The sequence below is a fragment of the Ranitomeya variabilis genome, chromosome 2 (genome assembly GCF_051348905.1).
Source record: "Ranitomeya variabilis isolate aRanVar5 chromosome 2, aRanVar5.hap1, whole genome shotgun sequence".
Lineage (NCBI taxonomy): Eukaryota > Metazoa > Chordata > Amphibia > Anura > Dendrobatidae > Ranitomeya > Ranitomeya variabilis.
The window spans coordinates 427,687,248-427,704,186 of NC_135233.1; the positions used below are offsets into that span (position 1 = coordinate 427,687,248).

The 16,939-nt window shown below is 48.0% G+C and overlaps 1 long non-coding RNA gene across 1 annotated transcript in view; it reads left to right on the plus strand.

Moving 5' to 3' along the window:
* The window catches only part of LOC143806414 (uncharacterized), a 31,185-nt gene extending 14,894 nt beyond the window's left edge, over nucleotides 1-16,291 (plus strand). The window contains exons 2-3 of the long non-coding RNA XR_013221447.1: nucleotides 8,777-8,938; nucleotides 15,892-16,291. This is a non-coding gene — a long non-coding RNA (uncharacterized LOC143806414). The remainder of the gene's footprint in view (nucleotides 1-8,776; nucleotides 8,939-15,891) is intronic.
* The last annotated feature ends 648 nt before the right edge of the window (nucleotides 16,292-16,939 follow it).

Below are 16,939 nucleotides of genomic sequence, written 5' to 3' on the forward strand. Positions count from 1 at the left end.
GCCCCTGCCTTCTCTCCCAGTCACGGGGGCAGGAGGCTATTTTCCTGCTTTCTCAGTTGGATCTGGCTCTCGGGAGATTTGCTGCAGATTCGGTTCCCCTCCTGATAATCTGTAAGATGTAATTACCGTGACTGCGCCTCTGTGTGTCTAATTGCCTGATAAACTTAATTGAATCTTATGGATTACCCTTATCACTACGGCAAGCGTTTTATAGTAATTAACCCCTTCCCTGCAGCATGCAGGCAGCCCGGCTGTCAGGAAAGCGCTTTTCGCTGTGGTTCTCTTCATACATGGCCTCCGTCGGTGCAGATGGTAATTACAGGCCTATTTACACGGCAATGAATGCATCTGGTAATACCGCCGTGTCGCATTAAGGAACATACAGTGGGGCAAAAAAGTATTTAGTCAGTCAGCAATAGTGCAAGTTCCACCACTTAAAAAGATGAGAGGCGTCTGTAATTTACATCATAGGTAGACCTCAACTATGGGAGACAAACTGAGAAAAAAAAAATCCAGAAAATCACATTTTCTGTTTTTTTATCATTTTATTTGCATATTATGGTGGAAAATAAGTATTTGGTCAGAAAAAAACAATCAAGATTTCTGGCTCTCACAGACCTGTAACTTCTTCTTTAAGAGTCTCCTCTTTCCTCCACTCATTACCTGTAGTAATGGCACCTGTTTAAACTTGTTATCAGTATAAAAAGACACCTGTGCACACCCTCAAATAGTCTGACTCCAAACTCCACTATGGTGAAGACCAAAGAGCTGTCAAAGGACACCAGAAACAAAATTGTAGCCCTGCACCAGGCTGGGAAGACTGAATCTGCAATAGACAAAAACCTTGGTGTGAAGAAATCAACAGTGGGAGCAATAATTAGAAAATGGAAGACATTCAAGACCACTGATAATCTCCCTCGATCAGGGGCTCCACGCAAAATCCCACCCCGTGGGGTCAGAATGATCACAAGAACGGTGAGCAAAAATCCCAGAACCACGCGGGGGGACCTAGTGAATGAACTGCAGAGAGCTGGGACCAATGTAACAAGGCCTACCATAAGTAACACACTACGCCACCATGGACTCAGATCCTGCAGTGCCAGACGTGTCCCACTGCTTAAGCCAGTACATGTCCGGGCCCGTCTGAAGTTTGCTAGAGAGCATTTGGATGATCCAGAGGAGTTTTGGGAGAATGTCCTATGGTCTGATGAAACCAAACTGGAACTGTTTGGTAGAAACACAACTTGTCGTGTTTGGAGGAAAAACAATACTGAGTTGCATCCATCCAACACCATACCTACTGTAAAGCATGGTGGTGGAAACATCATGCTTTGGGGCTGTTTCTCTGCAAAGGGGCCAGGACGACTGATCCGGGTACATGAAAGAATGAATGGGGCCATGTATCGTGAGATTTTGAGTGCAAACCTCCTTCCATCAGCAAGGGCATTGAAGATGAAACGTGGCTGGGTCTTTCAACATGACAATGATCCAAAGCACACCGCCAGGGCAACGAAGGAGTGGCTTCGTAAGAAGCATTTCAAGGTCCTGGAGTGGCCTAGCCACTCTCCAGATCTCAACCCTATAGAAAACCTTTGGAGGGAGTTGAAAGTCCGTGTTGCCAAGCGAAAAGCCAAAAACATCACTGCTCTAGAGGAGATCTGCATGGAGGAATGGGCCAACATACCAACAACAGTGTGTGGCAACCTTGTGAAGACTTACAGAAAACGTTTGACCTCTGTCATTGCCAACAAAGGATATATTACAAAGTATTGAGATGAAATTTTGTTTCTGACCAAATACTTATTTTCCACCAGAATATGCAAATAAAATGATAAAAAAACAGACAATGTGATTTTCTGGATTTTTTTTTCTCAGTTTGTCTCCCATAGTTGAGGTCTACCTATGATGTAAATTACAGACGCCTCTCATCTTTTTAAGTGGTGGAACTTGCACTATTGCTGACTGACTAAATACTTTTTTGCCCCACTGTATACATAAACTGCTATTCCCCGGAGTAGTGATGTTAGCAAAAGCAATCCCTTTAATTGCAGGGGGTGACGTACATGCAGCCTGTAAGGTCTCAGGAAATGTCTGGATTTTCTGCTTGTGCTGCAGGTCTGCGCTTCACCTGCTTGTAGTCTGCAGAGCGGAGGGTTGTTCCCCGTTAGTTCATAGGCATTTCCATAAGTCGTGTTCCTGGTGATGGCTCGAAACTTAGGTTATAGCAGCCGCCTTGCGCATTTCTCTGACACTCAGTGTTGTGCTCATGTCGTGGGCATCGCCACCTTGTCTGCGTCCGTCCATCTCCTGGCGTTCTGCTTCTTTTGATTCCGGCTGAGACGCGACTTTCCAAGGTCAGTTCGTTACTGGATGTGCCGCGCACGCAGGAGACGAGGAAAAGTGACCGCAAAATTTTTTGTTTCACCTGAGGAGTTTTACAACTTGTCCGGCGAGCGGCTGATACCTTCCAGGTTTGGACTCCGTGATGCAGCAATATTGTATTTGTAATTTTTTATTTTTATCATTTTTTTGCGACAGCCAGAACTTTTTCAATTTGCAACATAGCGCTGAGGCGTGTCACTGAACTACCACACTGTAATTTTTTTTTTTTTTTTTAACCAAGCTGGTGTATAGACCTAGGGTATTAGACAGACCAAAAATTGTAATTTATGCATGAAAAAAAGCTATTTTTAGATCACACATAAAAAGGCCCTCGGACGGCGATAACAGACTGTTTCAATATGTGGCCTGTATTTTTAAAAATGTTCAAACCACAAAAGTACTGTATACACCAAGGGTATCAGACCAAAAAATGGAATGTATGTCTGAAAAGCCAAGATTTGAAGACCACACATAGACCAGACATGTGACAGAGATAAGACTGTTTCAATATGTGGGATTTATTTTTTATAATATTAAAAACCACAAAATACTGTATACACCAAGGGTAGTAGTCTAGCAGACAAAAAAATGCAATGTATGCCTGCAAAGGAACGATTTAGACACCACAGATACACCGTGCGTCTGTCGGAGATAACAGAGTGATCAAAATGTGTTCTTGTTTTTTTTTGGGCCCACCAAAATGTGTCCATAAGTAGGATATGACACTAAAATAAAACATTTGGAGTACTAAAAATGTCCAAACATTTTCCCATGGAGGGTACATTTAAAAAAAAATCTTTTATGGGTATCATAGAAACCCTTTTCAAAAATTGGACTGGCTGTAGCAGCACAAAACCCGTTAAAGGGAACCTGTCACCCTGTTTTTTCAGTATGAAATAAAAATACCGTTAAATAGGGCCTGAGCTGTGCTTTACAATAGTGTATTTTTTGTCCCCTGATTCCCCACCTATGCTGCCGAAATACCTTACAAAAGTTGCCGTTTTCGCCTGTCAATCACGCTGGTCTGGTCAAAAGGGCGTGGTGAAATGGCTGTTTCTCCCCCACCTCTTGCTTATCTTCTCGGCGTTGGCGTAGTGTTTCGCGCATGCGCAGCAGCCGAATGCACTGCGCAACGGCCGAAAAAGCGCGATCTGTGCTATTCCCCTGGTTATCAGTGGGGGCGGCCATCTTCCTGAGGCCGCGCGTGCACAGATGGAGTGCTCTGCTTCACGGGGCTTCAGGAAAATGGCCGCGGGATGCCGCGCGTGCGCAGATGGAGATCGTGGCGGCCATTTTCCTGAAGCCGAGTTCGCATCTCGGCTTCAGGAAAATGGCCGCCGCGATCTCCATCTGCGCACGCACGGCATCCCGTGGCCATTATCCTGAAGCCCTGGGAAGCAGAGCACTCCATATGCGCACGCGCGGCCTCAGGAATATGGCCGCCTCCACCGATAACAAGGGGAATAGCACAGATCGCGCTCTTTTTCGGCCGTTGCGCATGGCATTCGGCTGCAGCGCATGCGCGAAACACTATGCCAACGCCGGGAAGATAAGCAAGAGGTGGGGGAGAAACAGCCATTTCACCACGCCCTTTTGACCAGACCAGCGTGATTGACAGGCGAAAACGGCTACTTTGGTAAGGTATTTCGGCAGCATAGGTGGGGAATCAGGGGACAAAAAATACACTATTGTAAAGCACAGCTCAGGCCCTATTTAACGGTATTTTTATCACATACTGAAAAAACGGGGTGACAGGTTCCCTTTAACCATGGTGATCTAGTGGCGGCGAATGGTGATATCTTGAGGAAGGCATTCTTAAAAACTAGGCCCAATGTTAAGGAACGGGTCTCCAAGACTTGTAATGCCCATACAGTAAGTGCATGGGCTGACAAACATTTCCCCATGGGGGTTAAATTTTTTAAAAATCTTTTATGGGCATCATAGACACCCTTGGCAAAAATTGGACTGGCTGTAGCAGCACAAAACCAGTTAACCCTGGTGAACAAGTGGTGGAGAATGAGGAGACATAAGATAAGTCATACTGAAATAAAAGAAATAAATAAAAAATGTGACTTCACCTATGAAAGAAAATAACAAAAGGGAGGGGCGAACACAGGCTCATAGATATGAAGCCAGAATGTGTCCAACTAGATATGTTGGTCCCCCTCCCCGGTGGTGCGGAGCTCCTGATCCCAGCGTGGGTCTGTAATAGGAGCCACCGGGGGAACAAGTCCGTCCATGGCATTACTTCCCCCTGAATCTTCCCCATCACCTGTGAGTGATATTATTGAGAAATGGAAGGAGCCGCAGCAACTCAGCTACGAAGTGGAGACCCCGTAACGTTACAGGGCTGGGGGCCGAGTGCTGAGGAGCAGAGGGCAGAAAACTCACCACCACTCTGCTGACCCCATAACTGCAGAGTTCAGACCTCCTCTGGTATCAGCACAAACACTGCGCCCCCACCGGGAGCTTCATGGCCGAGCAGCTGCATGCAGCCGTACACCACCAAGCACAATGCCGAGTGTCGGATCGAGTGGTGTAAAGCCGCCACCACTGGATTCCCTGGATTTTAAGGGATGAACGTGAATAGGGTTTTCTCACAATTCCACCTGTCCTGTCGACACTTGTGGCTGCTTTTTATTTTTGGAAAAAGGCTTGACACATTTTTCAATTCCTTTATTTTTGCAGTTCGTGATTTCTGATGATAATTGATTTAGTACTAATCAATTTAACCCTTAACTTGGACTTGTTGACAAGCAGATCCAATGTGGAAAGGATCTGCAGAGTGCTCGTTACCCGGACGGCGCGGATCTCTCACTCTGTCAGATGTGTCGCGCTTATCAAGGACTCGTTATTGAAGTTTACAAGGACATTTGTACAAGCGGCTTCCGAGTCACTGAGACTGGCAAAGATTCAGCCCGAGTTCACATTATCTGCTCAGTTACATTATCTCTGGTGTGTACAAAGTGGAGCCGAGAGGGAACCGGCTTCAATGCGCCATTGTTTAGCTGTTCTAATAAAAAGGGCAACTTGTCTAATGTCTGAGCATTGTAAATTACTAAGTCCCCCAAGAGATGGGACCAAAGCTTGTCTGGATCTACATTATCGGCTGTGGGCCGAAACAAGAATATTATGTAATCTAACCAAAAGATGTAACAGCTAAAAAGACAATACACCTGCACAAACAAGTGCAACAAAGTGTAAATAATCTGCTACGTGATACACCGCGTTCCATATTACTATGCAAATTGGATTTAGGGGCATAAAGATATCATTTTTGTTTGTTTTTTCTCCCCGTAAACTAGTGGATGTTTTGTGTCTCGGGTCTTTGGATCTCTGAAATTAGTCTTAGACACCTGTGATAATTAGTTGCAAGGTGAGGCCCAATTAAAGGAAAACTACTTAAGGACGTTCCACATTATTAGGCAGCCGCAGGTTTCAAGCAATATGGGAAAGCGTCACATAGTGCAATGCCTCGGACAAGGTTTTAAAACATTAGATCTTTCACAAAATCTTAAGCACGATCATCATACTGCGAAGAGATTTGTGGCCGATACAGAGCACAGACGAGTTTCGGCAGATAAAGGCAGAAAGACAAAGGTTTCTGCTAGACAAATTCATCGGATTAAGAGAGCAGCTGTTAAAATCCCATTACAAAGCAGCAAACAGGTATGTGAAGCTGCTAGCGCCTCTGGAGTTCCGCGAACTTCAAGGTGTAGGATTCTCCATAGGCTGCAGCTGGGCTTATACCTACTTTTCGGTCGCCCCTAAACACTCACAAGCAGAAACGGCTGCAGTGGCCCACATATACATGAAGACTCATTGTAAACCAGCTATGTTTAGTGATGGTGCAGATGGATGGAGTAGTGGATGGCCACCATGCCCAACAAGGCTGCGGCGTCGGCAAGGAGGTGGCGAAGTCATGTTTTGGTCCGGAATCATGGGGACAGCCGGTAGCCTCTTTAGGGTCCCGGAAGGTGTGAAAATGAACCCGGCAAAGTATATAGAGTTTCTGACTGACCACTTTTAATCTATGATTTAAAAAGTAAAACCGCGTCATCCATAGCGAAATCATCTTCAGGCTTAACATGTCCCTTCTCATGCTGCAAAGAAACCTCCGGGTCATTGGCTGCTATGGGCATAATAGGAGGAAACTCATGGGGCGGCCACCACCCTCCCCTGACCTCAGCCCTATTGAAAAACTTGGTATCCTCAAGAGAAACATCTGAGGTGGGAGACCGGTCACATCTGAACAGCAGCTCTGGGAGGTTTGTCCAATAAGATGTGTTTGATCCTCCAACCATTAGATGATTTGATCATTGTCCTGACTCATCTGTATGTATAGAGGAAAGATATAAAAACACAGAACGTGGATGCAACAAAGTACAGTAAAAACAATATGCTACGTAATATAACCAAAACATGTGAAGACACCATTCACCGATACACTCCAACATTTCAATTCCAACCCCAAGAAGTGGTGGAATTCTGGAAATCATCGGGTGGCGACGTCACTGATCTGCAACCGATGGAAACAACATTTTCAGAACCTCTTGGTTTCTTCAGTCTGGAGTCTGAGCCTCGTGCAGAAATCCCGGCACTTCCAGGCTTTATTAATGGTCCTCTGATGAAGGTTCTGCCGCTGAATGCACTTGGGCAAATCATCAAGGTCTTCTGCCGACAGCTCCTGTGTAATCACCGACTAATTACGTGCTCGATGGAGACAAGTCTGAAGACGCTGCAGCCATGGGGGCACGTTTAGGCCATGCAGGCGGCTCACAGTAGTGCGAGGAACATGAGGCTTTGGGTTGTCATGTTGTGACGGGTCCTGGGGACACTTTGGAGAAATGGCATCTCCAGCAGAGGACTGGCACATGCACAGTGGTTCCCCTCCACCACTCTTTTTGGCAGAAGAATCGTCACTTTGTGCACATCTCAGGTTGCCAGCGTTCCTATTGATGAGCGCTGTTCAGGTGCAGTGGGTTTTCCTTTTTGTGCGCAGAGGAATTGCCGATATTCTGCAGATGTGACAATCTCCATCAACGAGGACGCTTATAACCCTACATGTGTGAGGAAGACCCACGGTGTGCGCAGAATAACGCTGATTCCTGTATCCTCTACTCAATGCGCATGCACCAGTTCCTTGCCGGAGAGTTCTGATGTAGGAAGCGTCATCCACGTCAATCACTGGAACACTGAAAACTGAAACCATCAGCCAAAATTCAATGGAGACGGGAGCGCTTTATCCATTTTGCGCTTTCGGGTTTTTTTTTCTCCTTTTTGTCCAAGAGCCATAACTTTTGTTTTTTTTTATTACTACTATTATTATGTAAGCAGGGATTGTGAGTTTTTTTTTTTTTTAATGAATGAGTCAAACTTATAAAATTACACTACTCACTGTACCATATAAATTGCCGAAAAATAGGAAGAAAAAAAAATACAAAGTTGGGTCGCATGGGGAAGAAAAAAAAAGTCTACCTTTTTTTTTGGGGGGGGGGAGGGGTTCATTTGTTCGGCCGATCATTGTATGGTAAAGATGACGAGGTCAGTACTAGTATAAAAATCACTTTATTATTTTAGTGCTTGAAATAAAAATATATATATTTATGTCGACATTTTCACAACTTTATTTTAAGTTTTTCCATCAATGGAACGTCTCGTTTTTTGCAACTTGAGCTGCAGCTTTTCTTGTTACCATTTTGGGGTACTTATATATTATCCATCGCTTCTTATTGAACTTTTTAGGGGGGGGGGGGGGAGTGCAGTGACTGCATAAAAAACAGCAATTCTGGCGTTTGGATTATGTTTTTCTTTATGTAATTTTTCATGTAAGTTTAATTTTACATTTTCACCATGTGGACATTACAATGCAAAATTTGTTGTTTTTACTTTGTTTTTTACGTTTTTTATTTTTTTTAAATGGAAAAATGTTTCAATACTGCTGATCGCGGCAGACGCCAACACCCACGATCCACCCGACACTTGTGCAGATGTACAGATAAAACCACGTGCGTCAAGGGGTTATTGACCAAGACTGAAAGTACAAACTTTTAATATCTCAGCGTCCAGGACACAATGAGAGCGACAGTGAGGATGGAGGATATCGGGGTCTCGCTCGTCGCTCGTGAATTTCCAAATTTCAGGCTTTAGGTGAATAATAACGTTCTTACATGTAGGAGAGGAGGATTGCGGCCGAGCGCTAAGCTGTGGGTTAGTCTATAGGAGCGAGCGCGGCTCCCCGCATACAACCAGGACGCCAGCCTTAATCAGGTTATAATGAGTCGAGCCGTTGGCATGGCAATAAATAAGGACGATAATAGTGCGAGATCAGAAATAACTTCGGGACCAACCGCAATGTTAAAAACAAATTGTGTTTTTCTTTTCTAAATTGCAGACATGGAAAGAAAAAAAAAAATTGGTGAAAACAGAAGCTGATGATGGAATATATTCAGGCAACGGATAATGTATTCAGACCTGACGGCCGCAGACTAGTGAGGAAGGCGCAGCGTTATCCGTAGAAGACTTGTGGCCTCTTACACTGCAGGAGATGATTACGGTCAGTGCCTGGATTTGTTATTTTCTGCATTTTTATTTTACCAAGTATCCAAATCACTTATTGTGGAAGCAGAATTCTGAGTGCAAATCAATACAGACAAATTATTAATGTATTTGTGCCATCACCAGAAACCTAAAAAGTGACAGGACTAAAAATGGACCAGATTTATTGTTCACCTGAGTAAGGGAAAGTGTCTAATGTATAGCTCCTTACACTTTGTACAATTCTCCAGAGCTGCACTCACTATTCTGCTGGTGGAGTCACTGTGTACATACATTACATTACTGATCCTGAGTTACATCCTGTATTATACCCCAGAGCTGCACTCACTATTCTGCTGGTGCAGTCACTGTGTACATACATTACATTACTGATCCTGAGTTACCTCCTGTAGATCTTTTATTATAAAAATGAAAAACGTAACAATAATAATAGCGGAAAACATAAAAAAAAATATTAGCCAGAAAATAATCAGTATACTGAACACTGGTCCAGCCGCTCATTCTCTCCTCTCACACATATTATACAGTATATACAGAATAATAACTACTTTGACCTTCTGGTCCGGTCACCAAACAAAATAATAATAACAAATAAAATAAACAATGGCAAACAAAAAGTATATACATGAACTTTTTTTTTTTTTTTTAATTTTAAATAAAATAACCACAAATATATACAATACTAAGCTATCCTCCATTCCCAACCCCCCGCACTGACCTGAGAGCTAGTCCTCCATCTCATGCCTCAGTCCATGTCCAACGTCCATAGGCCAGATCAGGCAGTGTCAGTTTTCCCCCAAACAACCCAGTGTCCCATAGTCCCACAAGATGAACCCACCTCCCCCCCTTTCCCACCACCCAACCTAACACCTACACCCAAATCTATATCCCCATATACAATATATACAGCAGCACACACCACAATAATCACGAAGCCCAAGTTCGGCGCCTGCAGCCCTACATCACTGTATAATGATCAAACAAAACAAAAATCTACAGTGTCAGCAGCAGCCCACCACCAGGAAAGGAGAAGACCAGACTAGGGCACACTAAAAGAAAAGCCCCTCCAGAGGAGAGCGGCCCTCCGTTTGCCCAGTCTCCCATACTCCAGAGACCGCACCTTCACCAGGTCACCGAGTATGATCCTAAACACATCGTCCACTGGGAGGATTTTTCGTTGCGTCGAAACTAAGCACCGTGCGTTCCACGTGTGATACCTAACCACTGCGCTAACTAGAAATAAGGTGCAGCGGTCCCGACCACCAAGGTCTCCGAATGCTCCATAGGCCCATTCTGCATAGCAGAGACCGGCCAGCCGAGACCAATCAATGAAGGCGCCCACCCTGTTGTACACCTCTGTGTTGAAGGGACAATGAAGCAGGAAGTGGTCCATGCTTTCCAGCAAAGTACCACAATGCTCCCGAGGACAATTCCTGTCCTCGGAGCTCCTACACTTCAGATTGTCCCTCACACACAGTTTCCCATGGAAGCAGCGCCAAGCCAAGTCCCAAAACTTCGAGGGGATCCTGATAGAATTTAAAAGATGCAAACCCACCCCAAGATCCTGACTTGGGCAGTCCCTGAGCGCCAGAGGCCTCTGAAAATGGGTCAACAGAACCCTATTGTCAAGGAGTTTCCTTGGCGGAGTCCTGATCTCCCACATTCCCAGACCCCACCGACAAATTACCTTCAGAACCAAGGTAGCGTAAGCCGGAAGATGTCCATGCGGTGTGCGAAGATCCTTCACTTGCCCTCCTGTCTCCCATTCCTGGGAGAAAGGCTGAAACCATCCCCTACAGGAGAATACCCACGGAGGAGCCCTCTCTTTCCAGAGGTTTGCAATATTAATCTTAAGGTATCCACAAGGAATAGCACAGGGTTGACCATACCCAACCCTCCTAATCTCCTCGTACGGTAAGTAACCTCCCTCTTGACCAGGTTCAGTCTATTCCCCCATAACAGTTGGAAGAACAAACTGTAGACCCGAGTCCAGAGAGATTCCGGCAAGATGCACACACTGCCCAGATAAATCAGTAAAGGGAGCAGGTAAGTTTTGATCAGGTTTACCCTTTCCCTTAGGGTCAAAGACCAACCCTTCCATTGGTTCACCTTCTGAGTGGCGATCTCTAGCCTGCTGTCCCAATTTTGTTTGGGGTAATCCCCCTGGCCAAATTCGATGCCAAGGATTTTTGCAGAGACTTTGGGTCCTAGAAGGGTGTCCGGGAGATCAAAACCAGGATCTCCTCCTCCCAGCCAGAGACTCTGACACTTATCCCGGTTGATCTTGGACCCGGATGCCTGCGAGTAGCGATCTACCTCTGACATCAGCCACCCTGCCTCCTCGTGAGAGGAAACAAACATGGTGACATCATCGGCATACGCCACCACCCTCAGAGTGGCCTCCGGTGCTGCCTGGTCCATCCCGATCCCGGCCAACGGTCCACGCTCCACCCTCCTAAGAAGAGGGTCAATCGCAAACACGTACAGCAGCGGGCTCAAGGGACAACCCTGGCGAACACCGGACCCAACCTCAAAAGAGCTGCCAATCCAACCATTCACAAGCGGGAAACTCTCTGCCCCACTGTACAAGGTCTTAAGCCAATCAACAAACCCCCCCCCGGCAGGCCATATCTCAGAAGGACGGACCAGAGGTACTCGTGATTAACCCGATCAAACGCTTTTGCCTGGTCCAGTGACAGCATGTACCCCTTCCAGTGACCAGCCCTACCCTGCTCCACTGCCTCTCGGACACAGAGCACAGCACTAAATGTGCTGCGGCCTGGAACAGAGCAATGCTGGGCCTCCGAAAGGAGTCGGGGTGCAAATTTCACCAGCCGATTAAACAGCACCTTTGCCAGAACCTTCCTGTCTGCATTGAGAAGCGCTATGGGACACCAATTCTCAATGCAAGATGGGTCCTTACCCTTTGACAAGATGATCAGAGCAGACCTCCTCATTGACTTCGGCAGAGTGCCCGAGGAAAGACACTCATTGAATACCTCAGTCAAGAGGGGAACCAAAACGTCCTTAAAGGTCTTATAGAATTCAGATGTTAAGCCATCTGGACCAGGCGATTTTTTTTTGGGCAAGCCCTTCAATCGCCAACTGAACTTCCTCTTCCCTGATCATTTCTGTCAAGACGTCAAGAGAGGGGTCTACCCCTGGTTCGGGGACAACTTCAGCCAGGAAAGCCGACATCTCATCCCAATCAAGATCCCTCTTCCCCAAGAAGAGGTGCGAGTAGAAGGATCTGACAACCTCCAGGATCCCTGATCTGGATCGCCTCAGGGACCCCGTAGTGTCGACCAGTCCTGTAACTACTTTACTATTCACTGACATCTTGCAGTTTCTGTAAGGGTCGGGTGAGCGGTACTTCCCGTAATCCCTCTCAAAAACCAAAGATGCGTGTCTATCGTACTGACACCTCATAAGCAAAGATTTCACTCTGGAGATCTCCTCGTGGCTACCTCCAGACAAGATGTTCGAGTTTCCTTCTCAGACCCTGATACAGGCGGTACCTGCTCAGACTCCTGAGGCTCGAGAGCTGGCAGAAGAATCTCGCCACCCTTTCCTTGAACATCTCCCACCACTCTGACTTACTACTACAAAGATCCAGTAAGGGAAAAATCCTCAAAGGACTGTCTTATCTCCGCTTCTTCCAAGAGAGACGAATTGAGCCTCCAAAAGCCTCTTCCCATCCGGAGGGTCTCTGTAACATTCAGAGAAAACAAAATTAAACAGTGGTCGGAGAACTCCACCTCAACAACAGACACTGCTGAAGAGACAGCTTCCTCCTTTAAATAAAACCTATCTATTCTGGACCTACAGTTACCTCTATGATAGGTGAACCCCTCGTGGCCTGGGGTGTGCCGAATGTGGACATCCACCAGACGAGCCTCACTAGCTATACTATTAAGGGCGACGCTATCATAAGTCAGCTTGACTCTGGAACCTCCTCTATCTCGGGGCCTCGTGACAGCATTGAAGTCCCCTCCAAAGACAACCTGCCGACTTGTAAAAAGGTAGGGCTTGATCCTCATAAAGAGACGCTTCCGGTCCCACTTAGATTGGGGACCATAGATGTTGATGAGCCGGAGCTCTTGTCCCTTCATGAGGACATCTAAGATCAGGTACCTCCCCATTTCTAACTCAATAACCCGTCGCCATTCCACCGGTGCGGTAAAAAGGACCGCCACTCCGCTATACGGCTCGGCCGCAAGAGACCAATAGGAAGGCCCGAGTCTCCACTCCCTCTTAGCTTTAAACACATCTGCCATGTTTGGCAGCCTGGTCTCTTGCAAAAAGAAAATGTCAGCTTCAACCCGGCTGAGAAAATCAAAGGCCGCAAATCTAGCTGTATTTGACTTTATGCTGGCGACATTAATGGACGCCCAACGTCAATGGAGTGGGTTCCGCCATCATTGGTGATTGAGTTAGATGGCTTTCTTTTTCCCACTACCCTTATCCTCTGCCTCAGAGGAGGAATCCTTCCCCCTCTTTAATGACAATAAGGTATCCATTCCCATGTGTTTTTTATTTTTATCGTCCTCGTCTCCGGACTCTGGGCCAGTCCCTCCCTCCAAGGATCTTACATTCCCCGAAGAAGGAGACTCGGCGTCCCCTGTGAGCCCCGCCGAAGCCAGAACCTCACCCTCAGCTTCCTCCTCAGAGGAAGAGATGTTTTCAAGGGCTTGGAACCGGTTAGAAAGACCAACCAGAGGGGAGTCGGTTGTTCCTTCCTTAGGTACCTTGGTCAGAGCGGGAGAAGATTTTTTATCTCCCTTCTTTCTCTTCTTTTTGGTGCCGAGCTTACGCTTGTCCTCTAGCCACTGCCTATTATCCTCATCCATACTTTCATAATGGGAGGACTCTGAGGCAGTGGCACTTTCCTCCCTGTGGATCCTCCTGACCTCCTCATCCAACTCATCATCCCTCGGGGCCTCAGCAGCAAGACTGGCGTCCAGAACAGGGGCCGGCCCAGTACCTCAAGGCTCGCCCAGCTCCCTATCCTGTCTGCGCTTGTCTAGACGCCTTAGCTGGGCAGGCGTATTTTTATTGCTTTTCTTCCTTGGCCCCTCAACTCCCTCACCCCTGCTAGTCCCTTCCCCAGCAGAATCAGCCTCACGGCTTTTTCCCACCGGGGTCACGACTGCGTTAGCGAAGGAGCGAGGATAACGGCTGAATGGGTGACCTAACTCACCACACAGGTGGCACCTAATCTCCACACAAGATGCAGCAAGATGGCCGATATCCCCACACAATGCACACTTCTGCACAGTGCAATTTGCGTTGAAGTGTGTGGGGTTGCCGCACTTGTGACAGATCTTCGGTTGCCCCTGGTAGAAGACCAGGATACGATCGATACCCAGGAAGGCAGATGATGGTATGTGGGCAACCGTACCACCTGAACGCTTAAGTTTTACCATAAACGTCCAGGCCCCTGACCAGATACCAAACTCGTCACGGTTTTTCTTTGGCATTTCTACCACCTCTCCATACCGGCCAAGCCACGTCATGATGTCATAGCAAGAAAGCGACTCGTTACAAGTCATCACGGTCACTTTCTTGACTTGATTTTGTCGAGACACCACCTGAACGGCAAAGTCTCGCCAGCCAGGCTCATTTTTTGCCAACTCCTAGTTCGACCAGAAGAGCTCAAGCCCCTCCGTCCGAACAAAGCTGACATCAAACTCAGGTGTGGAATAGGGATGTATCAAGGCATAGATGTCAATCGCCCTGAAGCCCATCTTCAGCAGGAGCTCCACAACTTTAGACCTTGGAGGACACGCATCACTGCCCCTCCACCGAAGACGGACCACATTCCTACGCACACTACCCGGCCCAGCTGTTGGGAGGGACCACACTGTATCCCCTCTCTTTGCTCTCGGAAGGCCCCAATGCCATGCCTCTCTATCCAGAAGGATAGATCAACCTCTCGACCCTCTACCATTAGTGATCTCTCTCCCTTCTTTAGAGCCTCCAGGAGACGCCGTTGCAACATGCCGTCCCCAGAACCCGGAGGAGGATGCCCTATTTCCCCCGGAGGTGACAGCGGCAAAACTCCTGACAGGTGCTGCCACCACCGGTGGGGGCAACCGGACCAGTGACCACATCCACACCAACAGCACCACTATTACCCACCTCTATAACCCCCTCACCCTCTACCAAACCAGCAACCACACCACTAGACAAAGAATTTTCCTCATCCATACCCACCACCACATTCACTCCTGCTGGACCAGTGACAACAAGGGGTGACATTTTGACCTCCGCATCATCAGGCACAAGGGGCTGAGTCTCCTCCACAGAACTGGAGGCGACCTTACCCCTGGTCTTACATGTGCCCTCCGCATCATCAGATGATATTTTCCGCTGCTTTACTGTTCATACCAGGCGCCGCTGATCTTTCGCCGCTGTGGGGCGCCGCTGATCCTTTATATCAGCATCTTGTTGACCAGCGGCGCCAACACAGAACAACTTTGGTGGGAGGACCGGAACTCCCTGCCCCAGTAACCCCCTCACACTGCCGCCGCTTCTCAACTAAGTGATCAGTGGCAACAGCATTCGGGGGCACCGAGGCTACCGGAGCTGCCCTTGACACCGGGCCGCTCCCCCCTCCCACTGAGGAGCGCACCACAGTATCGTGGCCTGACCTTTTGCCCACCGTCGAGCCACCCTCACTGTCCAGCCTCTCGGCTGATGCACCTGCTGCTACATCCCCGCTACTACAAGCAGAGACGGAGCTCTGCGGCTCACTACCGTGCTTTGTAATCTCCCCGCGCCTTTGCACCGGATCCACAGCAGAACCCGGGCTGGGCTGGGCAACGGGGCTTATACAGCGAGCTGACCCTGCAGCCGACTCAGGGGGTACAGGGAGGGGGGCATATATATAGCTTACCGCTTCCTGCAGCTTAGGTTTGATCTTCTTTACCTTTTTCTTCTGGCCCCCAGGTGCCTCCTCTGGTAAATCATCACCAAGATGGAAGTTCTGAAGGCACACTGGGGACTCCAGGAGCTTGATCTCTGCCATTAGCGCCCCTCCCTGGCCGATATCACTGTCCTCTCCAGAGCCAGCAGAACTGCGATGAGATGTCATTGTCGCCTGTCCAGCAGGGAGCTCGCTGCACGTGGCCTGTGAGTGACTAAGCAGGCTGCCAGGTGGGGCTTTCTGCTGGTCATCATCCTCCTCCTCATCATCATCATCATCCACCTGGCTCCCATGCTGCAGCCCCATCTGCCTTTGCTCTCTGTTATCAGCCATTTCTCTGAATCAGTCTTCATTTTGCAATTTTTCTTTAAATGGTCCACTTTTTTCTTGAATAAATGCTTTTCTTACCTCCAGGTCATTAATTTCAAGCTTCAGTCTCTTTACCTCCGCCTGGAATTGCGTCTTCCTGGGTCTGGAGGCGCCTGCAGCTTTAGCCCTTGTGCAGCGCAGCTCCTCCCGGAGCCTTCTCAGGGTCTTACTCGCCTCTTCATTCTCACGGAGGTGGCTCATGACCCGGGAGGCATAGGCAGACACAGACTCCCGGCGTCTCTGCAGCGCCCAACTCTCCTCAGTGAGGTCGGCCTCACCTCCGTGAGTACTCAGCTTTCCTCCGGAAGGGCCGCCATCCTGCACGCTAGCAGGTTTCTCCTCCATGGAAGCCTTGCGGCTTCTCTGGGTCTCTGCAGACCTGGGGGGAGTAGGAGCCACATTGCTGCAACTCCTGGTGGAGCGTCTCACCCCCGATTCCTCTGATGTGCAGGCTGGTTGCTGGTTCCTTCTGCCCCCGCCAGCCTGGTCCGGGAAGCAGAAGCCTGGGACTTGGCTCCTTCACTCATCCCAGGAAACCCACTCCCTCCCTGGGTAAGAGAGAGAGTAGGTCCCCGGGTGGAGAGGTGGTGGTTCTCAGGGGCTCAGGAGCAGACAGCAGGTTGTACGTACAATACATTACTGATCCTGAGTTACATCCTGTATTATACTCCAGAGCTGCACTCACTATTCTCCTGGTGGAGT